Below are 14,361 nucleotides of genomic sequence, written 5' to 3'. Positions count from 1 at the left end.
TTTAACTTCAATGTTGTTATCCTTGCAAAGTTTGAATTGTTTTATTCGAGGTAACTTTGCAGCTCGGAGTTGTGGCGTTCTCCTGTAATCCAGCCCTTTGGAAGCTAGAATCGATGGATGGTATGAGGTTGGGATTCATGTGACTCATGGACTCGTGTAGATCGGACGTCAGCGTTAAGCCGGGTGTCAATATGGTCGTCTTCAGGTAGCTCATGGACCACCAGGTTGTTCTAAGAGGGACAAAACGGCTCAGAGCGGTAACGCAGCAGGCAAAAGTTCCCGCATTCGGCAGTGACGGGATAACGTCTGAGAGCGAGCTTCGAGTCACAACGCAACTAATACGACCGTACACGATTCTTTGGTTAGTCTTTACACTTCAGATGGTGATTTGAACTTCAATGTTGTTATCCTTGCAAAGTTTGAATTGTTTTATTCGAGGTAACTTTGCAGCTCGGAGTTGTGGCGTTCTCCTGTAATCCAGCCCTTTGGAAGCTAGAATCGATGGATGGTATGAGGTTGGGATTCATGTGACTCATGGACTCGTGTAGATCGGACGTCAGCGTTAAGCTGGGTGTCAATATGGTCGTCTTCAGGTAGCTCATGGACCACCAGGTTGTTCTAAGGAGGGACAAAACGGCTCAGGGCGGTAACGCAGCAGGCAAACGTTCCCGCATTCGGCAGTGACGGGATAACGTCTGAGAGCGAGCTTCGAGTCACAACGCAACTAATACGACCGTACACGATTCTTTTGTTAGTCTTTACACTTCAGATGGTGATTTTAACTTCAATGTTGTTATCCTTGCAAAGTTTGAATTGTTTTATTCGAGGTAATTTAGCAGCTGCGAGTTGTGGCGTTCTCCTGTAATCCAGCCCTTTGGAAGCTAGAATCGATGGATGGTATGAGGTTGGGATTCATGTGACTCATGGACTCGTGTAGATCGGACGTCAGCGTTAAGCTGGGTGTCAATATGGTCGTCTTCAGGTAGCTCATGGACCACCAGGTTTTTCTAAGGAGGGACAAAACGGCTCAGGGCGGTAACGCAGCAGGCAAACGTTCCCGCATTCGGCAGTGACGGATATCGTCTGAGAGCGACCTTCGAGTCACAACGCAACTAATACGGCCGTAAACGATTCTTTTGTTAGTCTTTACACTTCAGATGGTGATTTTAACTTCAATGTTGTTATCCTTGCAAAGTTTGAATTGTTTTATTCGAGGTAACTTTGCAGCTCGGAGTTGTGGCGTTCTCCTGTAATCCAGCCCTTTGGAAGCTAGAATCGATGGATGGTATGAGGTCGGGATTCATGTGACTCATGGACTCGTGTAGATCGGACGTCAGCGTTAAGCCGGGTGTCAATATGGTCGTCTTCAGGTAGCTCATAGACCACCAGGTTGTTCTAAGAGGGACAAAACGGCTCAGAGCGGTAACGCAGCAGGCAAAAGTTCCCGCATTCGGCAGTGACGGGATAACGTCTGAGAGCGAGCTTCGAGTCACAACGCAACTAATACGACCGTACACGATTCTTTTGTTAGTCTTTACACTTCAGATGGTGATTTTAACTTCAATGTTGTTATCCTTGCAAAGTTTGAATTGTTTTATTCGAGGTAATTTAGCAGCTGCGAGTTGTGGCGTTCTCCTGTAATCCAGCCCTTTGGAAGCTAGAATCGATGGATGGTATGAGGTTGGGATTCATGTGACTCATGGACTCGTGTAGATCGGACGTCAGCGTTAAGCTGGGTGTCAATATGGTCGTCTTCAGGTAGCTCATGGACCACCAGGTTTTTCTAAGGAGGGACAAAACGGCTCAGGGCGGTAACGCAGCAGGCAAACGTTCCCGCATTCGGCAGTGACGGGATAACGTCTGAGAGCGAGCTTCGAGTCACAACGCAACAAGTACGACCGTACACGATTCTTATGTCAGTTTTTCACTTCAGATGGTGATTTTAACTTCAATGTTGTTATTGTTGCAAAGTTTGAAATGTTTTATTCTAGATAACTTCGCAGCTGGGAGTTGTGGCGTTCTCCTATAATCCAGCCCTTTGGAAGCTAGAATCGATGGATGGTACGAGGTTGGGATTCATGTGACTCATGGACTCGTGTAGATCGGACGTCAGCGTTAAGCTGGGTGTCAATATGGTCGTCTTCAGGTAGCTCATGGACCACCAGGTTGTTCTAAGGAGGGACAAAACGGCTCAGAGCAGTAACGCAGCAGGCAAAAGTTCCCGCATTAGGCAGTGACGGGATAACGTCTGAGAGCGAGCTTCGAGTCACAACGCAACTAATACGACCGTACACGATTCTTTTGTTAGTCTTTACACTTCAGATCGTGATTTTAACTTCAATGTTGTTATTCTTGCAAAGTTTGAATTGTTTTATTCGAGGTAACTTTGCAGCTCGGAGTTGTGGCGTTCTCCTGTAATCCAGCCCTTTGGAAGCTAGAATCGATGGATGGTATGAGGTTGGGATTCATTTGACTCATGGACTCGTGTAGATCGGACGTCAGCGTTAAGCTGGGTGTCAATATGGTCGTCTTCAGGTAGCTCATGGACCACCAGGTTGTTCTAAGGAGGGACGAAACGGCTCAGGGCGGTAACGCAGCAGGCAAACGTTCCCGCACTCGGCAGTGACGGGATAACGTCTGAGAGCAAGCTTCGAGTCACAACGCAACTAATACGGCCGTACAAGATTCTTTTGTTAGTCTTTACACTTCAGATGGTGATTTTAACTTCAATGTTGTTATCCTTGCAAAGTTTGAATTGTTTTATTCGAGGTAACTTTGCAGCTCGGAGTTGTGGCGTTCTCCTGTAATCCAGCCCTTTGGAAGCTAGAATCGATGGATGGTATGAGGTTGGGATTCATGTGACTCATGGACTCGTGTAGATCGGACGTCAGCGTTAAGCCGGGTGTCAATATGGTCGTCTTCAGGTAGCTCATGGACCACCAGGTTGTTCTAAGAGGGACAAAACGGCTCAGAGCGGTAACGCAGCAGGCAAAAGTTCCCGCATTCGGCAGTGACGGGATAACGTCTGAGAGCGAGCTTCGAGTCACAACGCAACTAATACGACCGTACACGATTCTTTGGTTAGTCTTTACACTTCAGATGGTGATTTGAACTTCAATGTTGTTATCCTTGCAAAGTTTGAATTGTTTTATTCGAGGTAACTTTGCAGCTCGGAGTTGTGGCGTTCTCCTGTAATCCAGCCCTTTGGAAGCTAGAATCGATGGATGGTATGAGGTTGGGATTCATGTGACTCATGGACTCGTGTAGATCGGACGTCAGCGTTAAGCTGGGTGTCAATATGGTCGTCTTCAGGTAGCTCATGGACCACCAGGTTGTTCTAAGGAGGGACAAAACGGCTTAGGGCGGTAACGCAGCAGGCAAACGTTCCCGCATTCGGCAGTGACGGGATAACGTCTGAGAGCGAGCTTCGAGTCACAACGCAACTAATACGACCGTACACGATTCTTTTGTTAGTCTTTACACTTCAGATGGTGATTTTAACTTCAATGTTGTTATCCTTGCAAAGTTTGAATTGTTTTATTCGAGGTAATTTAGCAGCTGCGAGTTGTGGCGTTCTCCTGTAATCCAGCCCTTTGGAAGCTAGAATCGATGGATGGTATGAGGTTGGGATTCATGTGACTCATGGACTCGTGTAGATCGGACGTCAGCGTTAAGCTGGGTGTCAATATGGTCGTCTTCAGGTAGCTCATGGACCACCAGGTTTTTCTAAGGAGGGACAAAACGGCTCAGGGCGGTAACGCAGCAGGCAAACGTTCCCGCATTCGGCAGTGACGGATATCGTCTGAGAGCGACCTTCGAGTCACAACGCAACTAATACGGCCGTAAACGATTCTTTTGTTAGTCTTTACACTTCAGATGGTGATTTTAACTTCAATGTTGTTATCCTTGCAAAGTTTGAATTGTTTTATTCGAGGTAACTTTGCAGCTCGGAGTTGTGGCGTTCTCCTGTAATCCAGCCCTTTGGAAGCTAGAATCGATGGATGGTATGAGGTCGGGATTCATGTGACTCATGGACTCGTGTAGATCGGACGTCAGCGTTAAGCCGGGTGTCAATATGGTCGTCTTCAGGTAGCTCATAGACCACCAGGTTGTTCTAAGAGGGACAAAACGGCTCAGAGCGGTAACGCAGCAGGCAAAAGTTCCCGCATTCGGCAGTGACGGGATAACGTCTGAGAGCGAGCTTCGAGTCACAACGCAACTAATACGACCGTACACGATTCTTTTGTTAGTCTTTACACTTCAGATGGTGATTTTAACTTCAATGTTGTTATCCTTGCAAAGTTTGAATTGTTTTATTCGAGGTAATTTAGCAGCTGCGAGTTGTGGCGTTCTCCTGTAATCCAGCCCTTTGGAAGCTAGAATCGATGGATGATATGAGGTTGGGATTCATGTGACTCATGGACTCGTGTAGATCGGACGTCAGCGTTAAGCTGGGTGTCAATATGGTCGTCTTCAGGTAGCTCATGGACCACCAGGTTTTTCTAAGGAGGGACAAAACGGCTCAGGGCGGTAACGCAGCAGGCAAACGTTCCCGCATTCGGCAGTGACGGGATAACGTCTGAGAGCGAGCTTCGAGTCACAACGCAACAAGTACGACCGTACACGATTCTTATGTCAGTTTTTCACTTCAGATGGTGATTTTAACTTCAATGTTGTTATTGTTGCAAAGTTTGAAATGTTTTATTCTAGATAACTTCGCAGCTGGGAGTTGTGGCGTTCACCTATAATCCAGCCCTTTGGAAGCTAGAATCGATGGATGGTACGAGGTTGGGATTCATGTGACTCATGGACTCGTGTAGATCGGACGTCAGCGTTAAGCTGGGTGTCAATATGGTCGTCTTCAGGTAGCTCATGGACCACCAGGTTGTTCTAAGGAGGGACAAAACGGCTCAGAGCAGTAACGCAGCAGGCAAAAGTTCCCGCATTCGGCAGTGACGGGATAACGTCTGAGAGCGAGCTTCGAGTCACAACGCAACTAATACGACCGTACACGATTATTTTGTTAGTCTTTACACTTCAGATCGTGATTTTAACTTCAATGTTGTTATTCTTGCAAAGTTAGAATTGTTTTATTCGAGGTAACTTTGCAGCTGCGAGTTGTGGCGTTCTCCTGTAATCCAGCCCTTTGGAAGCTAGAATCGATGGATGGTATGAGGTTGGGATTCATGTGACTCATGGACTCGTGTAGATCGGACGTCAGCGTTAAGCTGGGTGTCAATATGGTCGTCTTCAGGTAGCTCATGGACCACCAGGTTTTTCTAAGGAGGGACAAAACGGCTCAGGGCGGTAACGCAGCAGGCAAACGTTCCCGCATTCGGCAGTGACGGGATAACGTCTGAGAGCGAGCTTCGAGTCACAACGCAACAAGTACGACCGTACACGATTCTTATGTCAGTTTTTCACTTCAGATGGTGATTTTAACTGCAATGTTGTTATTGTTGCAAAGTTTGAAATGTTTTATTCTAGATAACTTCGCAGCTGGGAGTTGTGGCGTTCTCCTATAATCCAGCCCTTTGGAAGCTAGAATCGATGGATGGTACGAGGTTGGGATTCATGTGACTCATGGACTCGTGTAGATCGGACGTCAGCGTTAAGCTGGGTGTCAATATGGTCGTCTTCAGGTAGCTCATGGACCACCAGGTTGTTCTAAGGAGGGACAAAACGGCTCAGAGCAGTAACGCAGCAGGCAAAAGTTCCCGCATTCGGCAGTGACGGGATAACGTCTGAGAGCGAGCTTCGAGTCACAACGCAACTAATACGACCGTACACGATTCTTTTGTTAGTCTTTACACTTCAGATCGTGATTTTAACTTCAATGTTGTTATTCTTGCAAAGTTTGAATTGTTTTATTCGAGGTAACTTTGCAGCTCGGAGTTGTGGCGTTCTCCTGTAATCCAGCCCTTTGGAAGCTAGAATCGATGGATGGTATGAGGTTGGGATTCATGTGACTCATGGACTCGTGTAGATCGGACGTCAGCGTTAAGCTGGGTGTCAATATGGTCGTCTTCAGGTAGCTCATGGACCACCAGGTTGTTCTAAGGAGGGACAAAACGGCTCAGGGCGGTAACGCAGCCGGCAAACGTTCCCGCATTCGGCAGTGACGGGATAACGTCTGAGAGCGAGCTTCGAGTCACAACGCAACTAATACGACCGTACACGATTCTTTTGTTAGTCTTTACACTTCAGATGGTGATTTTAACTTCAATGTTGTTATCCTTGCAAAGTTTGAATTGTTTTATTCGAGGTAATTTAGCAGCTGCGAGTTGTGGCGTTCTCCTGTAATCCAGCCCTTTGGAAGCTAGAATCGATGGATGGTATGAGGTTGGGATTCATGTGACTCATGGACTCGTGTAGATCGGACGTCAGCGTTAAGCTGGGTGTCAATATGGTCGTCTTCAGGTAGCTCATGGACCACCAGGTTTTTCTAAGGAGGGACAAAACGGCTCAGGGCGGTAACGCAGCAGGCAAACGTTCCCGCATTCGGCAGTGACGGGATAACGTCTGAGAGCGAGCTTCGAGTCACAACGCAACAAATACGACCGTACACGATTCTTATGTCAGTTTTTCACTTCAGATGGTGATTTTAACTTCAATGTTGTTATTGTTGCAAAGTTTGAAATGTTTTATTCTAGATAACTTCGCAGCTGGGAGTTGTGGCGTTCTCCTATAATCCAGCCCTTTGGAAGCTAGAATCGATGGATGGTACGAGGTTGGGATTCATGTGACTCATGGACTCGTGTAGATCGGACGTCAGCGTTAAGCTGGGTGTCAATATGGTCGTCTTCAGGTAGCTCATGGACCACCAGGTTGTTCTAAGGAGGGACAAAACGGCTCAGAGCAGTAACGCAGCAGGCAAAAGTTCCCGCATTCGGCAGTGACGGGATAACGTCTGAGAGCGAGCTTCGAGTCACAACGCAAATAATACGACCGTACACGATTCTTTTGTTAGTCTTTACACTTCAGATCGTGATTTTAACTTCAATGTTGTTATTCTTGCAAAGTTAGAATTGTTTTATTCGAGGTAACTTTGCAGCTCGGAGTTGTGGCGTTCTCCTGTAATCCAGCCCTTTGGAAGCTAGAATCGATGGATGGTATGAGGTTGGGATTCATGTGACTCATGGACTCGTGTAGATCGGACGTCAGCGTTAAGCTGGGTGTCAATATGGTCGTCTTCAGGTAGCTCATGGACCACCAGGTTGTTCTAAGGAGGGACAAAACGGCTCAGGGCGGTAACGCAGCAGGCAAACGTTCCCGCATTCGGCAGTGACGGGATAACGTCTGAGAGCAAGCTTCGAGTCACAACGCAACTAATACGGCCGTACAAGATTCTTTTGTTAGTCTTTACACTTCAGATGGTGATTTTAACTTCAATGTTGTTATCCTTGCAAAGTTTGAATTGTTTTATTCGAGGTAACTTTGCAGCTCGGAGTTGTGGCGTTCTCCTGTAATCCAGCCCTTTGGAAGCTAGAATCGATGATGGTATGAGGTTGGGATTCCTGTGGCTCAAGGACTCGTGTAGATCGGACGTCGGCGTTAAGCTGGGTGTCAATATGGTCGTCTTCAGGTAGCTCATTTACCACCAGGTTGTTCTAAGGAGGGACAAAACGGCTCAGGGCGGTAACGCAGCAGGCAAACGTTCCCGCATTCGGCAGTGACGGGATAACGTCTGAGAGCGAGCTTCGAGTCACAACGCAACTAATACGGCCGTACAAGATTCTTTTGTTAGTCTTTACACTTCAGATGGTGATTTTAACTTCAATGTTGTTATCCTTGCAAAGTTTGAATTGTTTTATTCTAGATAACTTCGCAGCTGGGAGTTGTGGCGTTCTCCTATAATCCAGCCCTTTGGAAGCTAGAATCGATGGATGGTACGAGGTTGGGATTCATGTGACTCATGGACTCGTGTAGATCGGACGTCGGCGTTAAGCTGGGTGTCAATATGGTCGTCTTCAGGTAGCTCATGGACCACCAGGTTGTTCTAAGGAGGGACAAAACGGCTCAGAGCAGTAACGCAGCAGGCAAAAGTTCCCGCATTCGGCAGTGACGGGATAACGTCTGAGAGCGAGCTTCGAGTCACAACGCAACTAATACGACCGTACACGATTCTTTTGTTAGTCTTTACACTTCAGATCGTGATTTTAACTTCAATGTTGTTATTCTTGCAAAGTTTGAATTGTTTTATTCGAGGTAACTTTGCAGCTCGGAGTTGTGGCGTTCTCCTGTAATCCAGCCCTTTGGAAGCTAGAATCGATGGATGGTATGAGGTTGGGATTCATGTGACTCATGGACTCGTGTAGATCGGACGTCAGCGTTAAACTGGGTGTCAATATGGTCGTCTTCAGGTAGCTCATGGACCACCAGGTTGTTCTAAGGAGGGACAAAACGGCTCAGGGCGGTAACGCAGCAGGCAAACGTTCCCGCATTCGGCAGTGACGGGATAACGTCTGAGAGCAAGCTTCGAGTCACAACGCAACTAATACGGCCGTACAAGATTCTTTTGTTAGTCTTTACACTTCAGATGGTGATTTTAACTTCAATGTTGTTATCCTTGCAAAGTTTGAATTGTTTTATTCGAGGTAACTTTGCAGCTCGGAGTTGTGGCGTTCTCCTGTAATCCAGCCCTTTGGAAGCTAGAATCGATGGATGGTATGAGGTTGGGATTCATGTGACTCATGGACTCGTGTAGATCGGACGTCAGCGTTAAGCTGGGTGTCAATATGGTCGTCTTCAGGTAACTCATGGACCACCAGGTTTTTCTAAGGAGGGACAAAACGGCTCAGGGCGGTAACGCAGCAGGCAAACGTTCCCGCATTCGGCAGTGACGGGATAACGTCTGAGAGCGAGCTTCGAGTCACAACGCAACAAATACGACCGTACACGATTCTTATGTCAGTTTTTCACTTCAGATGGTGATTTTAACTTCAATGTTGTTATTGTTGCAAAGTTTGAAATGTTTTATTCTAGATAACTTCGCAGCTGGGAGTTGTGGCGTTCTCCTATAATCCAGCCCTTTGGAAGCTAGAATCGATGGATGGTACGAGGTTGGGATTCATGTGACTCATGGACTCGTGTAGATCGGACGTCAGCGTTAAGCTGGGTGTCAATATGGTCGTCTTCAGGTAGCTCATGGACCACCAGGTTGTTCTAAGGAGGGACAAAACGGCTCAGAGCAGTAACGCAGCAGGCAAAAGTTCCCGCATTCGGCAGTGACGGGATAACGTCTGAGAGCGAGCTTCGAGTCACAACGCAACTAATACGACCGTACACGATTCTTTTGTTAGTCTTTACACTTCAGATCGTGATTTTAACTTCAATGTTGTTATTCTTGCAAAGTTTGAATTGTTTTATTCGAGGTAACTTTGCAGCTCGGAGTTGTGGCGTTCTCCTGTAATCCAGCCCTTTGGAAGCTAGAATCGATGGATGGTATGAGGTTGGGATTCATGTGACTCATGGACTCGTGTAGATCGGACGTCAGCGTTAAGCTGGGTGTCAATATGGTCGTCTTCAGGTAGCTCATGGACCACCAGGTTGTTCTAAGGAGGGACAAAACGGCTCAGGGCGGTAACGCAGCAGGCAAACGTTCCCGCATTCGGCAGTGACGGGATAACGTCTGAGAGCAAGCTTCGAGTCACAACGCAACTAATACGGCCGTACAAGATTCTTTTGTTAGTCTTTACACTTCAGATGGTGATTTTAACTTCAATGTTGTTATCCTTGCAAAGTTTGAATTGTTTTATTCGAGGTAACTTTGCAGCTCGGAGTTGTGGCGTTCTCCTGTAATCCAGCCCTTTGGAAGCTATAATCGATGGATGGTATGAGGTTGGGATTCATGTGACTCATGGACTCGTGTAGATCGGACGTCAGCGTTAAGCTGGGTGTCAATATGGTCGTCTTCAGGTAGCTCATGGACCACCAGGTTGTTCTAAGAGGGACAAAACGGCTCAGAGCGGTAACGCAGCAGGCAAAAGTTCCCGCATTCGGCAGTGACGGGATAACGTCTGAGAGCGAGCTCCGAGTCACAACGCAACTAATACGGCCGTACAAGATTCTTTTGTTAGTCTTTACACTTCAGATGGTGATTTTAACTTCAATGTTGTTATCTTTGCAAAGTTTGAATTGTTTTATTCGAGGTAATTTAGCAGCTGGGAGTTGTGGCGTTCTCCTGTAATCCAGCCCTTTGGAAGCTAGAATCGATGGATGGTATGAGGTTGGGATTCATGGTACTCATGGACTCGTGTAGATCGGACGTCAGCGTTAAGCTGGGTGTCAATATGGTCGTCTTCAGGTAGCTCATGGACCACCAGGTTGTTCTAAGGAGGGACAAAACGGCTCAGGGCGGTAACGCAGCAGGCAAACGTTCCCGCATTCGGCATTGACGGGATAACGTCTGAGAGCGAGCTTCGAGTCACAACGCAACTAATACGACCGTACACGATTCTTTTGTTAGTATTTACACTTCAGATGGTGATTTTAACTTCAATGTTGTTATCCTTGCAAAGTTTGAATTGTTTTATTCGAGGTAACATTGCAGCTCGGAGTTGTGGCGTTCTCCTGTAATCCAACCCTTTGAAAGCTGTAATCGATGGATGGTATGAAGTTGGGATTCCTGTGACTCAAGGACTCGTGTAGATCGGACGTCCGCGTTAAGCTGGGTGTCAATATGGTCGTCTTCAGGTAGCTCATGGACCACCAGGTTGTTCTAAGGAGGGACAAAACGGCTCAGAGCAGTAACGCAGCAGGCAAAAGTTCCCGCATTCGGCAGTGACGGGATAACGTCTGAGAGCGAGCTTCGAGTCACAACGCAACTAATACGACCGTACACGATTCTTTTGTTAGTCTTTACACTTCAGATCGTGATTTTAACTTCAATGTTGTTATTCTTGCAAAGTTTGAATTGTTTTATTCGAGGTAACTTTGCAGCTCGGAGTTGTGGCGTTCTCCTGTAATCCAGCCCTTTGGAAGCTAGAATCGATGGATGGTATGAGGTTGGGATTCATGTGACTCATGGACTCGTGTAGATCGGACGTCAGCGTTAAGCTGGGTGTCAATATGGTCGTCTTCAGGTAGCTCATGGACCACCAGGTTGTTCTAAGGAGGGACAAAACGGCTCAGGGCGGTAACGCAGCAGGCAAACGTTCCCGCATTCGGCAGTGACGGGATAACGTCTGAGAGCAAGCTTCGAGTCACAACGCAACTAATACGGCCGTACAAGATTCTTTTGTTAGTCTTTACACTTCAGATGGTGATTTTAACTTCAATGTTGTTATCCTTGCAAAGTTTGAATTGTTTTATTCGAGGTAACTTTGCAGCTCGGAGTTGTGGCGTTCTCCTGTAATCCAGCCCTTTGGAAGCTAGAATCGATGGATGGTATGAGGTTGGGATTCATGTGACTCATGGACTCGTGTAGATCGGACGTCAGCGTTAAGCTGGGTGTCAATATGGTCGTCTTCAGGTAACTCATGGACCACCAGGTTTTTCTAAGGAGGGACAAAACGGCTCAGGGCGGTAACGCAGCAGGCAAACGTTCCCGCATTCGGCAGTGACGGGATAACGTCTGAGAGCGAGCTTCGAGTCACAACGCAACAAATACGACCGTACACGATTCTTATGTCAGTTTTTCACTTCAGATGGTGATTTTAACTTCAATGTTGTTATTGTTGCAAAGTTTGAAATGTTTTATTCTAGATAACTTCGCAGCTGGGAGTTGTGGCGTTCTCCTATAATCCAGCCCTTTGGAAGCTAGAATCGATGGATGGTACGAGGTTGGGATTCATGTGACTCATGGACTCGTGTAGATCGGACGTCAGCGTTAAGCTGGGTGTCAATATGGTCGTCTTCAGGTAGCTCATGGACCACCAGGTTTTTCTAAGGAGGGACAAAACGGCTCAGGGCGGTAACGCAGCAGGCAAACGTTCCCGCATTCGGCAGTGACGGGATAACGTCTGAGAGCGAGCTTCGAGTCACAACGCAACAAATACGACCGTACACGATTCTTATGTCAGTTTTTCACTTCAGATGGTGATTTTAACTTCAATGTTGTTATTGTTGCAAAGTTTGAAATGTTTTATTCTAGATAACTTCGCAGCTGGGAGTTGTGGCGTTCTCCTATAATCCAGCCCTTTGGAAGCTAGAATCGATGGATGGTACGAGGTTGGGATTCATGTGACTCATGGACTCGTGTAGATCGGACGTCAGCGTTAAGCTGGGTGTCAATATGGTCGTCTTCAGGTAGCTCATGGACCACCAGGTTGTTCTAAGGAGGGACAAAACGGCTCAGGGCGGTAACGCAGCAGGCAAACGTTCCCGCATTCGGCATTGACGGGATAACGTCTGAGAGCGAGCTTCGAGTCACAACGCAACTAATACGACCGTACACGATTCTTTTGTTAGTATTTACACTTCAGATGGTGATTTTAACTTCAATGTTGTTATCCTTGCAAAGTTTGAATTGTTTTATTCGAGGTAACATTGCAGCTCGGAGTTGTGGCGTTCTCCTGTAATCCAACCCTTTGAAAGCTGTAATCGATGGATGGTATGAAGTTGGGATTCCTGTGACTCAAGGACTCGTGTAGATCGGACGTCCGCGTTAAGCTGGGTGTCAATATGGTCGTCTTCAGGTAGCTCATGGACCACCAGGTTGTTCTAAGGAGGGGCAAACGGCTCAAGGCGGTAACGCAGCAGGCAAACGCTCCCGCATTTGGCAGTGACGGGATAACGTCTGAGAGCGAGCTTCGAGTCACAACGCAACCAATACGACCGTACACGATTCTTTTGTTAGTCTTTACACTTCAGATAGTGATTTTAACTTCAATGTTGATATCCTTGCAAAGTTTGAAATGTTCTATTCGAGATAACTTCGCAGCTGGGAGTTTTGGCGTTCTCCTGTAATCCAGCCCTTTGGAAGCTAGAATCGATGGATGGTATGAGGTTGGGATTCATGTGACTCATGGACTCGTGTAGATCGGACGTCAGCGTTAAGCTGGGTGTCAATATGGTCGTCTTCAGGTAGCTCATGGACCACCAGGTTGTTCTAAGAGGGACAAAACGGCTCAGAGCGGTAACGCAGCAGGCAAAAGTTCCCGCATTCGGCAGTGGCGGGATAACGTCTGAGAGCGAGCTTCGAGTCACAACGCAACTAATACGGCCGTACACGATTTTTTGTTAGTCTTTACACTTCAGATGGTGATTTTTACCTCTCCGTGTGACGTAGTCCAGGAGAGGTTCTGTAACGGCCGTGTCTGTGTGTCTGTCTGTGTGTCTGTCTGTTGTTACACCCACGTGACCGCGTTCGCAGTTTGCGTATCGGAGCAAACGTGTTCGCCATTTCCGAACTGCTTTCACAGTCACGGAAATGGCTCCTCTACTTGAGTTCTCAACACCACCATCTTCTGGTCTTTATCCATCCCACACGGACACTAGTCTGTTCTTACTGGCTTCTAATCACCACCATCTGCTGGTCTTCGTCCATTCCACTTGGACACCAGTCTGTACATACTGGCTTCTAATCACCACCATCTTCTGTTCTTTGTCAATCCCACATTGACACCAGTCTGCACTTACACTGGCTTCTAACACCACCATCCACTGGTCTTCCGTCTATTCCACATAGACACCAATCTGTATCATTGGCTTCTACTCCATTATCATCGTTTGGTTTTAGGATATACGCGGCGATCAGCTAGGGTTACGAGAAACGTCTAGTCGCTCCCTAAGGTAGGATCGCTACCAAAGGTTTTCGCATTTGCGGTTTTTCCTTACTATTATAATGGAAACGAATCGTATATATACCCCAAAATTTGAAGAATGCGGGAAGAGGGGTACCCTTCACTTTAAACGTCAATATTAGCAAAGTTTGAGAAGATAATAGGTATAACTTTATTTTAAACGATTTAACTATTATTAATGTTAATTATTGAAGATTAAAATAATTAAAAATAATTATATTTATTTAAATATTAAAGATAAACCTCTCGTGCAAAGAGAGAGATTATCATTGCCTCCTATATCTATCAAGGCCCGTGCATTGTGATATATTTCATTCATTGCCTCCTATATCTATCAAGGCCCGTGCATTGTGATATATTTCATTCATTGCCTCCTATATCTATCGAGGCCCGTGCATTGTGATATATTTCATTCATTGCCTTCTATATCTATCAAGGCCCGTGCATTTTGATATATTTCATTCATTGCCTCCTATATATATCAAGGCCCGTGCATTGCGATATATTTTTCAAAACCACAACAAAAATGGGAAGCTACTCTCAGAAACATAATAATTTCTTTTTTCTGTATATGAAATGAAAATATGGATAATATTGCGCTCCTTTAATGGTATGA

The 14,361-nt window shown here is 46.4% G+C and overlaps 34 non-coding genes across 34 annotated transcripts; all 34 read left to right on the top strand.

Annotated features, from left to right (window-relative positions):
• Nucleotides 1–61: 61 nt before the first annotated feature.
• LOC149656942 (signal recognition particle RNA) lies at nt 62–360 on the top strand. The gene has a single exon (XR_016370217.1).
• Nucleotides 361–449: 89 nt separating this feature from the next.
• On the top strand, nt 450–749 carry LOC149656941 (signal recognition particle RNA). Its single transcript, XR_016370211.1, has one exon.
• An 89-nt stretch (nt 750–838) lies between these two features.
• On the top strand, nt 839–1,137 carry LOC149656940 (signal recognition particle RNA). Its single transcript, XR_016370160.1, has one exon.
• An 89-nt stretch (nt 1,138–1,226) lies between these two features.
• On the top strand, nt 1,227–1,525 carry LOC149656939 (signal recognition particle RNA). Its single transcript, XR_016370239.1, has one exon.
• Nucleotides 1,526–1,614: 89 nt separating this feature from the next.
• On the top strand, nt 1,615–1,913 carry LOC149656938 (signal recognition particle RNA). The gene has a single exon (XR_016370171.1).
• An 89-nt stretch (nt 1,914–2,002) lies between these two features.
• Nucleotides 2,003–2,302, top strand: LOC149656937 (signal recognition particle RNA). Its single transcript, XR_016370119.1, has one exon.
• Nucleotides 2,303–2,391: 89 nt separating this feature from the next.
• LOC149656936 (signal recognition particle RNA) lies at nt 2,392–2,691 on the top strand. The gene has a single exon (XR_016370115.1).
• An 89-nt stretch (nt 2,692–2,780) lies between these two features.
• Nucleotides 2,781–3,079, top strand: LOC149656935 (signal recognition particle RNA). Its single transcript, XR_016370216.1, has one exon.
• Nucleotides 3,080–3,168: 89 nt separating this feature from the next.
• LOC149656934 (signal recognition particle RNA) lies at nt 3,169–3,468 on the top strand. Its single transcript, XR_016370223.1, has one exon.
• Nucleotides 3,469–3,557: 89 nt separating this feature from the next.
• LOC149656933 (signal recognition particle RNA) lies at nt 3,558–3,856 on the top strand. Its single transcript, XR_016370159.1, has one exon.
• Nucleotides 3,857–3,945: 89 nt separating this feature from the next.
• Nucleotides 3,946–4,244, top strand: LOC149656932 (signal recognition particle RNA). The gene has a single exon (XR_016370238.1).
• An 89-nt stretch (nt 4,245–4,333) lies between these two features.
• On the top strand, nt 4,334–4,632 carry LOC149656931 (signal recognition particle RNA). The gene has a single exon (XR_016370183.1).
• Nucleotides 4,633–4,721: 89 nt separating this feature from the next.
• Nucleotides 4,722–5,021, top strand: LOC149656930 (signal recognition particle RNA). The gene has a single exon (XR_016370181.1).
• An 89-nt stretch (nt 5,022–5,110) lies between these two features.
• On the top strand, nt 5,111–5,409 carry LOC149656929 (signal recognition particle RNA). The gene has a single exon (XR_016370170.1).
• Nucleotides 5,410–5,498: 89 nt separating this feature from the next.
• On the top strand, nt 5,499–5,798 carry LOC149656928 (signal recognition particle RNA). The gene has a single exon (XR_016370098.1).
• Nucleotides 5,799–5,887: 89 nt separating this feature from the next.
• On the top strand, nt 5,888–6,187 carry LOC149656927 (signal recognition particle RNA). The gene has a single exon (XR_016370086.1).
• An 89-nt stretch (nt 6,188–6,276) lies between these two features.
• Nucleotides 6,277–6,575, top strand: LOC149656926 (signal recognition particle RNA). The gene has a single exon (XR_016370130.1).
• Nucleotides 6,576–6,664: 89 nt separating this feature from the next.
• Nucleotides 6,665–6,964, top strand: LOC149656925 (signal recognition particle RNA). Its single transcript, XR_016370136.1, has one exon.
• An 89-nt stretch (nt 6,965–7,053) lies between these two features.
• On the top strand, nt 7,054–7,353 carry LOC149656924 (signal recognition particle RNA). The gene has a single exon (XR_016370112.1).
• An 89-nt stretch (nt 7,354–7,442) lies between these two features.
• On the top strand, nt 7,443–7,741 carry LOC149656923 (signal recognition particle RNA). Its single transcript, XR_016370139.1, has one exon.
• Nucleotides 7,742–7,830: 89 nt separating this feature from the next.
• LOC149656922 (signal recognition particle RNA) lies at nt 7,831–8,130 on the top strand. The gene has a single exon (XR_016370106.1).
• Nucleotides 8,131–8,219: 89 nt separating this feature from the next.
• On the top strand, nt 8,220–8,519 carry LOC149656921 (signal recognition particle RNA). The gene has a single exon (XR_016370158.1).
• Nucleotides 8,520–8,608: 89 nt separating this feature from the next.
• LOC149656920 (signal recognition particle RNA) lies at nt 8,609–8,908 on the top strand. The gene has a single exon (XR_016370123.1).
• An 88-nt stretch (nt 8,909–8,996) lies between these two features.
• Nucleotides 8,997–9,296, top strand: LOC149656919 (signal recognition particle RNA). The gene has a single exon (XR_016370097.1).
• An 89-nt stretch (nt 9,297–9,385) lies between these two features.
• LOC149656918 (signal recognition particle RNA) lies at nt 9,386–9,685 on the top strand. The gene has a single exon (XR_016370111.1).
• An 89-nt stretch (nt 9,686–9,774) lies between these two features.
• LOC149656917 (signal recognition particle RNA) lies at nt 9,775–10,073 on the top strand. Its single transcript, XR_016370151.1, has one exon.
• An 89-nt stretch (nt 10,074–10,162) lies between these two features.
• Nucleotides 10,163–10,462, top strand: LOC149656916 (signal recognition particle RNA). The gene has a single exon (XR_016370089.1).
• An 89-nt stretch (nt 10,463–10,551) lies between these two features.
• Nucleotides 10,552–10,851, top strand: LOC149656915 (signal recognition particle RNA). Its single transcript, XR_016370131.1, has one exon.
• An 89-nt stretch (nt 10,852–10,940) lies between these two features.
• On the top strand, nt 10,941–11,240 carry LOC149656914 (signal recognition particle RNA). Its single transcript, XR_016370110.1, has one exon.
• Nucleotides 11,241–11,329: 89 nt separating this feature from the next.
• Nucleotides 11,330–11,629, top strand: LOC149656913 (signal recognition particle RNA). The gene has a single exon (XR_016370122.1).
• An 88-nt stretch (nt 11,630–11,717) lies between these two features.
• On the top strand, nt 11,718–12,017 carry LOC149656912 (signal recognition particle RNA). Its single transcript, XR_016370107.1, has one exon.
• Nucleotides 12,018–12,105: 88 nt separating this feature from the next.
• LOC149656911 (signal recognition particle RNA) lies at nt 12,106–12,405 on the top strand. Its single transcript, XR_016370236.1, has one exon.
• Nucleotides 12,406–12,494: 89 nt separating this feature from the next.
• LOC149656910 (signal recognition particle RNA) lies at nt 12,495–12,793 on the top strand. The gene has a single exon (XR_016370167.1).
• An 89-nt stretch (nt 12,794–12,882) lies between these two features.
• Nucleotides 12,883–13,181, top strand: LOC149656909 (signal recognition particle RNA). The gene has a single exon (XR_016370235.1).
• Nucleotides 13,182–14,361: the final 1,180 nt, after the last annotated feature.

This window comes from Phalangium opilio, unplaced genomic scaffold, assembly GCF_054372755.1.
Source record: "Phalangium opilio isolate 3A_F unplaced genomic scaffold, DU_Popi_V2 ptg000077l_1, whole genome shotgun sequence".
Taxonomy (NCBI): domain Eukaryota; kingdom Metazoa; phylum Arthropoda; class Arachnida; order Opiliones; family Phalangiidae; genus Phalangium; species Phalangium opilio.
Note: the sequence above shows the minus strand (reverse complement) of the source record. Positions and strands in the feature narration are given on the sequence as shown.